Source organism: Temnothorax longispinosus, chromosome 6 (genome assembly GCF_030848805.1).
Source record: "Temnothorax longispinosus isolate EJ_2023e chromosome 6, Tlon_JGU_v1, whole genome shotgun sequence".
In the NCBI taxonomy this organism is placed as follows: Eukaryota; Metazoa; Arthropoda; class Insecta; order Hymenoptera; family Formicidae; genus Temnothorax; species Temnothorax longispinosus.
Window position 1 is genome coordinate 988968 of NC_092363.1, and position 7411 is coordinate 996378.

A 7411-nucleotide genomic window follows, 5' to 3' on the forward strand; every position below is an offset into this window, starting at 1 on the left:
AGCGGCCGGATATCAAAAGTAAAAATTCTATTATTTTTATTTTTAATATCCGCTATTTTTAATTAACTTTGCCATCCGATTAATATTGCGGTTATTTAAAAAAAAACCCTTAACTTTGAATACATATAATTAAAAAATAATTCATAAATTCTGAATGGTATATATGTGTATATTATAGTTGCAACTTTTTGACGCAAATAGATTCTGTGTTAATCTCGATGTTAATAATTATGCATCAATTATATATTTTTAATCATAAATAACATAAGAAATTTCTTATAAGAACAAATAAAGGATAAAACTTATTCCAATAATTTTATTTATTATTTATACTGTGTAGGCAAAAGTTTCATGTTTGTATATTAATTAAAATTTCAAATAAACTTTTATGTAATTTTGCTGGTAATTTCATAAAATTAATATTTTCATCAAATTAAACTGTCAAATACGGTCAGGCTGAATTTTGTTCACCTATCTATTTAGTAACAATTTTTCGTGTGAATTTTAAAAGTATATTTTTTTTGCTTCGTCAACTACACGCGCCGTACTTTCAATCTTGAAACGCAGTCTGAAACTGAAACGTACAATCACATAATTAAATTGATAATCAATTTAACACTACCGATACTATACCCATCTCCATACACACTTCAAAGAATGTTACAAAAATATTTTTAATTTATAGTTTATAAAATGATTAATTATAATTTTTATTTTTCTTTAAATTTTAATTAATTTCTAATAATTTTAATTTCAGTTTATAAAATTAAATTTATTTTATTATTAATTTCTTAAATTTTAATTTATTAATATATTTTTCACATAGTGACTGATATCTTTCGGGAGGTCATATCTTACACAATTCGAGATCGATTTTACACAATTTCCGGTTTTTCTGCTTAAACGCTCAGTCAGGCAACCCCGAAGCTAAGTGTCTACATCTTATCTTGAAATATATTACTAAAAATGAATTATAGTTGTCGAAATTTTCTCGTATTTTCTCGTATTTGTAGATACGACAAATTTGCGCTTCAAAATTCCCAGGTAGCACATATTAGTTTCATATACGTTTTTTGAACGTATGCATAGTTTCATAACCGTAAAGAACCATTAAGAAACGTTTGAACAAAAATGTTTTTGAAACCATGATTTAAGAAACGTATTTTTTACGTTTGTAGTTTCTACAGTTAACAAAAATATGTACTTGTTAAATTTTTCCTTTCAAAATTATAATTTGCTTTATCTATATATATAATATGCTTTAATAGCCTTTTTTGAAACATTTAAATTTATATTGCACTAATTATTGGACAAAATAAATCATTTTATCCATGCACATATATCCACTTATTTACTTAAATTAATTTTGTCTTACCGGTCTTAATCTATTTGTCATCGGACAAATCTGAGCTTAGAAAACTTCCAACAGTTGCAAAATAAACGTACTGCTGAACGTGGCCATTGAAAAAACATTTAATTATACGTGTGTTCCGTTTTGAAGAACTTCCTAAACTGGTGCACATCAGTGATCCAAATAAGTTAGAATGAGACAAGTATATTTTGTTTCACTTTAACTTATTGCACAAATGTGCACCAATTCAGGAATTTCTTCGAAAAAGAATAGACGTCACAGATGGTATATTCATAAAGCTTCTAGAGCATTCTCACGCATGTCTCAAAGACGTCATAAACACGTTCAAAAGACGTGAAAAATAGAAATTTTAAATGTCTTTATCTAAAATGTCTTTATCATTAAAACAAAACGTTTCTATAATAGTTTTTTAAACGTTATTTTATCAAAAAAGAAACGTTCCATCGAACGTTTTTCGAATGGACATTTTTACTCATGAGAAACGTTTCTAGAAATCGGTTATAAAACGTTTCAAAAAAACGCTTATAAAACATTTCTGAAACGTACGTGTATGTGCTACTTGGGTTATAATTAAATGAACAAGATACGACATATTTATTTTTGGCTCTTGTCCTTGTTTTATCTAAGACATACGAGCTTTATCTACTTATATATTTTTTAATTTATAATTAAAATTATTGCAATGTGTTAAAAAAAACAAATTTTTTACATTATCTTATGACGAAAGAGATTATCACCTTCTCGCGGTTTCCGTTGAGCAACAATATGTACGTAGGGGAGACCGGGGCTAAGCCGACACTATTTTTTCAAAGGCAATTTTTAATATTTAATTAAAATTTTTAGGCAAATTCAATGATATATATTTAAAGAGTGTTTCTTCAGGTACAAAATTGATTCAGGAAGTTTTGCTGTACGTCGCTTTGTTTTGCCGCCAGGAAAGGAAAAGTGACGCGAAGACAAATTTTCGAATTGAAAAATGACGGGGCGAACTCGACACCCCGCCGGGGCAAACTCAACACTTTGTTTGATCGACACAATTTGATCTGGAACTTATTTTTTTATTGTTTAAAAATAAAAATATATTGTTTATCAAATGAAAAGACATTGTGTATTAGAAACAAAAAGTCGGAATAAAGTAAACAATTATTTAAAATAATGAGAAAAAATAAAGATTAAACTTTTAATTATCTTTTTCTGAACTGTCTGAAAAACAATTTATACACGTAAACTCGCGATCAGATGTGCGCACACATTCGTCGTGAGCCATACGGTTGCATAAGATGCATTGTTTGTTATTAGAAGCTAATGAAATGTTTTCCGAATACACGCAACAGATGTTCCTTAAATCGTCATCGGAATCGGACGAAACAGTAACCTTTTTTGCGATAATGTCACTTTAGGTTAGTGTCGTCTTTGCCCCGGTGGCGTCGTGTCGACTTAGCCCCGAACGTCGTTTTTTACTTTTGTTATTCCAAAAATATATAAATTTTGAAAATATGCAAAAATTATTATTGGATTCGTATAAAGCATCGAATTTCCCATCAAAATCACTTAGCGGTAGATTCGCAAGAGTAAAGCTCGATGAAAGAGTAGACATTTTCAAGAGATCAGAAAAATTACTTTTCACTATCAAAAACACTTATGTCGCGTTAAAAATTACACTATAACTCAGAATGTTACCAAATTCCGTTGATAATACTGGCACATAAAGACGCATTTACAGTAGCAAAGGCAAGTTTCTACGATAGATTTAAATTGGCAAAAAGCCTAGTGTCAAGTTCGCCCCGCTGTCGGCTTAGCCCCGGTCTCCCCTAATCTATTCGTTAAAGTGAAATACACAGAACTGTGATTGCAAAAATTTGTCCTTTAATTTTACTACATGTATTTTACAAGACATAGTAACTTGTGCCAATTAGTCCGGGAGTCAAGGCTATTAAAAAATGAGAATATTGAAGTTCACGGCGCAAAGCTAGAACTTTTTTTAATCGATTCTAATGATATCCTGTAACAATGTGTAAAGTCTCTAAAATCAACTCAGCCCGCTTCGCCTTTTTTTATTGCAAAATATATTTAAAAAATTAAAAAAGGCGTGTGTTACCTGAGTGAATTTCGTTTGTATCGTAAAATTGAAGCCTCTTTTCCGCGATGCCGATTGGCTATCTCGATTGATTGCCGCGCCGCGTAGCTTGCTTCATCCCGTGAGGGACTGTCATCGCGGAGTGTGGCGAGTTTCGTGCGTGTATAGTACGTCGTGTGTGTCATGATGTGACAGCTCGCGTCGTGTCGCGAGGTTAATCGTCTCGCGATTATTATATAATAGCATAATGTTAAAGCTAAATGGCGCGCGCGAAGCGCGCGCGTCTGTAGTGTCTAGTATATTTAAAAAACGCGTTTCTGTGTAGTTTTCTTTAAATAACTCCTTCTGTGTTGGTCTAACGACAAAACTTGAAGAGAGGAAAATTGTTTGGAAGGAAATATCCTATAAGAATAAGCCTTAAAAAAATTAAAAAAATTTTTTTAATTGCAAAATTGCAAAAAATACGCGAGAAAAGGGCCATTTTTACAGGTTCTCGAAAACTGGGTTAAAAATTATCATATTTAAGCGGACATTAACTCAATGATACCTTTCAGTATGCTGAAAAAATGTGCACAAGGCTCGCCACCAATTTTTTAATAAATTATTTATGCAAATCGGGCGCTTGGCTCTCACGTTTGAACGAGTGTACTTATTTTGATGCACTTTATCGGAAATGAAAGGTAACGCGATGTCTACTTAATTTATGAATTTAAAATAAATTTTTTTTTTTTTAAATTTGACTATTATTTAAAACAATTTAAATTTTGCATACTAAATATCGGCGTTGTTTATTGGTGTAGAGTAATGCAAATAGCACCATTAATTTGCGCTTAAAAAATCATGAATTGAAAATGAAAAAACGTCCCAATACGACCAATGGAAGCCGAGATAATTGACTTTTACATAATTAATGATTACAGGTAGACTATTTCATATTTTTACTTGAAATTTGGTGTGAAGGTATTGGAGTGAGTGCTTTAACGGTGGAATTTTTTTCGCTGCAATTCGACTATCAGGTTCGGCGAAAAAAATGTTTAGATACGTGCTTTTGTTGCAGAGAAAAGTAATTGTTAATTAAGCGATTGTTAATTACCTTGGCGTCACTCCGGCGCTCTCGCTCTAAAACCGCTGTATTCGACATTTAAGAATGTTGAGATCTCGATAACGAGTGAACGGATCAAGTTCTAAGTAGGCTTGATCGATAGCTTGGGGTCCAATTAAGGGGGGGTTTCTCTTATAATATTCCGCTACGTGCCCTACGAGCGGAGATATTGCGACGCAAAGTCCAAATGTGAAAATTTATTTTTAAGAGACGTATAATACTTCTAACGCCGACGTCTTATATGATGACGTCATAATCAGAAACGTCACTTTCACTTTTTCGACACTGGCGGCTAGCGGCGTTAGTATCGCAGAGCAGTGCAGTGTAGACAGTGCGTTCGTTTAGCGCGCTGTCAGTCAGTTCCTATTCATCAATTAAGTTAACCTATCTCGAGATCACTCGAGAGACACGGCCGCAGGGGGAATTGATTCGCGCAATTCCTTGGGCTCAACGCACCCACGGCATACCGAGTTCAGTACACCGCGGACATACACACACAGTTACACATACACACAGTCATATACATAATCAAGAGAGGGCCTCTGACCAATCCACCTCTCTTGATTGTCTCAAAAGTGTCTTCCAATGTGTGAGATGAAAAGGGATTTTACATAAGGGATCATAGTCCAAAGAGAAAAAATTGTACGAGGAAAAGAAGGAATATTTAAAAGTGCGAGATAAAACAAGGAATTTATAAGGTGGAAGAAAGCATAGGGGATCATCGTAGACCAAGGAGAAAAGATTGTACGAGGAAAAAAGGGATTATACAGGGTTGAAGAAAATCACGGATCAAGACCAAATTACGCTATATAGCCCAAAGGCGGGGCTGAAGGCGTTAATAACCCCAACCGGGGTTAACAACTACAAAAAAAAAACTTGAGAAACACGGTAAGTACGAAGTACGCGCGGAGCAAGACCGACCGTGACTCTTTACGCGACGCGACGATTAATTACTATTATACTTATTTTATTTACTGTTTATTATTACGTTTACGTGAGTGTTTATACATACAGGTTAATAACTTATTTACTGTTTACTACGTTTACGTGAGTGTTTATACATACTGGTTAATAACTGAATTTGAATTGCTTCGTGCTCTTATCTGGAGATTTCGTATTCCTACATCGTGTTAGCATTGCAACGCTGGCTGCCGGAACAAAAGGTTCTCTACGCTTGGCAGAAAGTGACGACTGACACGTTCGATCCCGACTTCGTTGATCGCAGAAGAGCTGGACTCGAGGTACGTTTCCGATTTGCACGTATAACAGTATCGTGCGATGAATGTTGTACCCAATTATAACCTTAAATGAAGTTGTGCACGTTGCTAGTAACGCTGTCTGTAAAAATTTGCGTGAAAGATGATATATAATCATATTAACACATTACATTATTTTTAGACGTAGCTGTGATGAAAGAGAATTAGATGGTGACTTAAGCTGAAATTTCATGCGATCGAAGAAAAGCCAGCGTTTATCCCCACTTCACCTCACTGTAAAGCCAGCGTAGAACAGCTAACGCTATCGCCCCTATCATTTTCATGGAGCGAAGAAAAGCTGGCGTTTATCCCCACTCCACCTCACTGTAAAGCCAGCGTAGAACAGCTAAAGAAGAATTGTGTATAATAAAAATAGAGTACTCCAATTATTATAGACAGTACATCGCGTACGTTGAATATTATAGACGTACAGTGGCAGCTGCAGTTGCAGCAGAGGTTGTAAGGAGACGACGCATAGCCGCTACAGCTGCAGCTATATATTTAATGAAAAAAAAAAGAAGATACGCGAAGAAAAGGCCGCAACAAAAAATATTAAAAAATATTAAAAAATAATATTAAAAAATATTTGGATCCATTGTTTTTGCTAGGGCACCTTCGTTGCATGAAAGCTTAATTACGAAAACATGTGACGTCGAAAATCGAAAGCAGCGATAAATGGTGACTTCTGACATTTCCACTAAATAAAAATCAATTTTAGATTAGTCGGACTATCAAAGTCACAAGTTGTGGAACGCTCTATATTTAGCACTAATAAAAAATATATGTGCGTATTATAGTCCTGGCAACTACAGTTCGACAACGCACATTTTAGTTTTACTCTTACGCAATCGAGAATCGCGTTTTACGTGTCATTATGATCTGTTTAAACATTCAGGTATATCGGATGTGAAGTATAAGTTTAACTTTGCGTGAAGCCACTTAACTTCTTTTCGTAAAACATTAAGTCACTTTTTCCCCATATACGTCATTCATCTTTAATTCAAGGTATAATAAATAAACTCTCGCACGTAATAAAACTACCTCGAAAAAAACAAAGTGGTAGTATTATACCTCAAAATAACACCCTGTACATATTGTTTATACAATGCGTAATACTACAAAAAGGCGTGATATCTGTACAAAATTACCTTTTTTAAAAAAAAGGTAAAGAAAGGCGCCAAGTACACGCATAGTAGTGTATATGTTGTTACCTCGAAAAAAAAACAGTGGTAGTATTATACCTTAAAAAAATCTAAGTAACAAGTGGTAAACGAAATCTTTGTATCTTGAAAAATCTCGAAAAAACCTAAACAGTAGTATCTTCACCTCGAAAAAAAAAACAAAGTAGTAGTATTATACCTCGAAAAATCTGGAAAAAACCTAAGCAGTATTATTTTTATTTCCAAAAAATTATTACTCAAGTGATACACATCACAAAATTACGTTACCTTATCAAAAAATGAGTCGCGCTTCAAGTGATCTATTATTACAATTACAAAAAAAAATGATATCTCTTTTTAAATTACAGCGCCAATTACAGAGAACATATATTTTTCGAGATACAAAGATTACGTCTACCACTTGTTACTTAGGTTTTTTCGAGG

General features: G+C 33.6%; 1 long non-coding RNA gene across 1 annotated transcript; it reads left to right on the forward strand.

Moving 5' to 3' along the window:
• The first annotated feature begins 4876 nt into the window (after positions 1–4876).
• On the forward strand, positions 4877–7151 carry LOC139815082 (uncharacterized). Its single transcript, XR_011732665.1, has 3 exons — positions 4877–5439; positions 5566–5792; positions 5950–7151. It is a non-coding gene; the product is annotated as an uncharacterized lncRNA (long non-coding RNA).
• Positions 7152–7411: the final 260 nt, after the last annotated feature.